The 2921-nt window shown below is 35.7% G+C and overlaps 1 pseudogene; it reads right to left on the bottom strand.

The window, feature by feature from the left end:
* Positions 1 to 1117: 1117 nt before the first annotated feature.
* Positions 1118 to 1979, bottom strand: LOC138849744 (proteasome subunit beta type-3 pseudogene; annotated as a pseudogene).
* Between the last annotated feature and the right edge of the window lie 942 nt (positions 1980 to 2921).

Below are 2921 nucleotides of genomic sequence, written 5' to 3'. Positions count from 1 at the left end.
AAGATCTCTGTCTCTCCCTCTTCCTGCTCTTTCTCTGTAACTCTGACTTTCAAATAAATAAATAAATCTTAAAAAACAATTCCAGCACAATTGAAGATAAAATTTATCTCGATGTGTTACATTCTGACATCAAAGTAGTAAACCAGGGTAGGTACATTTTGTATCATGGCAAAGGATCCTTAAGAAAATGGTTAGCTTCTCATGGGATGCAGATGGACACTTGCATATTAATGGTCTTTGATAAATCTAAAGCAGATGGATATTAATCATAATCAGAAATACTTATTAAATAAATACTTAAATCTCAACTGATTTCCTGTTTAGGCAAATCTAACTTTAATTATTCCAAATTTTCCCGGAGATTCTCAAAAAGTATATGTCATTTTCCTTCCAGTTGATTAGAAGTCACAAGAGGCTGGTGGTGTTATTATTGTATGTATTTCACAAAAAATGATGAAAATATTAATATATCAGGGATAAAATTGTATCAGAGCTAGCTGAGGTCATTCAATGTAAAACATAATAAATTTGAGAAATGTTTATTGCATGTCCAGTAAATTTCTTCAAGAAAAGCTTTTGAAGAATTATAAAAAACTTTAAGATGTTCCAGGAATCAATAAAAAGACTAGCCAAAAGTCTATTGTAGGACAAAGCTAAAGATCACCATCTCTAAATTATAACAACATTGAAAGAAATGATATAAATATCTCATCTAAACTTTTGTTCATGGTTGTGTAGATGTTAAAAAGTGTTAACAATAATTTGTGTAATGAACCACTGGATGTAATTCTGTCTTTCAAATAAATCTTTAAAAAAAGTTTCAGTCATTTACATGAATCCCCCAAGTTATTGAACAGAATATGTACTCTTCAGAAAAAGAGATTTCTATTACCCTAGAATAGCCCCACTGAAATTTCATATTTACAAGACCACAAATGTACATTTTAAGAAAATCTTAAATTGTTTAAAACAGTACCTAGAAGAGATAAGATATTGGATATGTTTGTAGAATCTCACACCTGACTTTGGAGTTCAACCCCCACTTTTTTTTTTTTTTTTTTTACGACAAGCTGTTTTATTTAACAAAGAAACAGGGGGAGGTGTTCTGTGATCAGGATTATTCCATCAGGGCCTTCAGTGGCCAGCTGTTGATTTTGTCCTTTTCAAAGATGGGAGCAATGACTTGCATGCCTGACACTGCATCCTGGCCCACAGCATTCAGTATGACTTTGGAGATGGTTTAAACAAGTGTTATAAATATTTGAAGGGATCCCAGAAGGAATCACACATCCCGTGTATTTGTTTAGCACAGGTGCCAGCAGCAAAATGTCATCGGTCATCGTGGGGCAGTAGATGAGGTCTCCAGACTAGAAGTGCCTAAAGGTCTGCAGGTCCTTCTCAGCAATGCCTGGCTCAGTGGAGTAGGGGCCAAACTGCTTCTCATACATGACTTTGGCCACCATACTCTTCAGTATATAAGGCTTGATCTGCCGACCTTCGTTCAACCCATGGATTTCAATGAGAACTTGAGGCAATGTACACATGTGTGGACATTGGTGATGAGCCCAGACAGAACAATTTATAGCCAGTCTCCATGGAAAGACCTTCTAGAAATCTGCTATTACCATCTGAGCCTGGATCCCGAAGTGAGTGTGTGCACTGATGGGCACACTGTTCTTCCTTTTCATGGCCATGATATTCCTCCACTTTAGGACATAAAATACATGGTTGTGGAACACTGGGACTCTCCATTTTCCACTGCAGTTAGAGGAAAACAGTTCTGAACTTTGTATTGATGTTGTCATAAGATACTCCAGAGGTTCAGTCTTATTGTAAATCTGCATGACTAATGATCACATCCTTAAGTCTTATTGAGGGATTTTTTTCACCTAAAAAATGACATGACCAGATTATAGGAAAATGGACTGATATAGCAGGTGCAATGAGAACAGAGGTATCTTACCTAAGGCTTTTCTGGGTGTGCGCACCTCAAGCCATCTGCTGGTTTTAACTATGAAAAACCTGATATCATGGAAGCATGACAAAAGACAGCCTTCATTTTTTTTTACTACATAATATAATGCTTTGGCTATTCAATATCGGTTCTGCTGAAATGCAAAAGCCTGCAGACCAGATCTATTCAATTTGTATCCACATTTCAATAAGGTCTAGAGTTGATGCACGTTTGAAGCACTGATATAGTGATAAAGAGATTGCACAGTGACTCCCAACTGGTTGATTTTATGTGTTCTTTTCACCTAATAGATGGATGGCTTTAGGCTTAACACTTCTGTTCCTTGTTTTCTTCATCTCAATAGTGGATAAAATAATAGGACAAGCTCCTTAGAGAGAACATGGAGACAGGATAAGTTGATTCATTCAATGCTCATAGAGTGGACCAAGAGTATAATAAATGCTGTAACTATGCTTGGTATTGCCATTAGTATCCTTATTTAGGTTGGGGGCATGGGTTCTTTTATTTCAGGAAGAGTAAAAGAGAATGTGAATGTCTAGGGTTCTCAGGATTGACTTAAGATGGCAATGTTGATGAAGAAGGAGTCTTCTCTCACTTTCTACCTTGGGACTGGAGTTGCTGTGATTTGGAATACTGATATGCATTTTTTTCTCACTGATTCAAATGAAAAAGTAAGTGTATGTAGCATCCATCCTCCATTTCCAAACATCACAATCATTCTTTATGATTAATTTATAAAAAGATGAAAACCTAGTAAATAAAATATTGGCAGAAAAAATAAAACATTTGATGTTGTACCATAAGAACTAATTATTTTTTGACTGGCAACTGGTTTATTACATAGAACTGTTTTATGTTTATTGCTGTGCTTGTGAATAGGAACACATTTTAAAGCATCACTTTTGTGTAGTAGGTATCAAGAACTTTGATTTACACACAAATTCTC

This window comes from Oryctolagus cuniculus, chromosome 5 (genome assembly GCF_964237555.1).
Source record: "Oryctolagus cuniculus chromosome 5, mOryCun1.1, whole genome shotgun sequence".
In the NCBI taxonomy this organism is placed as follows: Eukaryota; Metazoa; Chordata; class Mammalia; order Lagomorpha; family Leporidae; genus Oryctolagus; species Oryctolagus cuniculus.
This window is presented reverse-complemented; position numbering and strand designations above follow the sequence as displayed.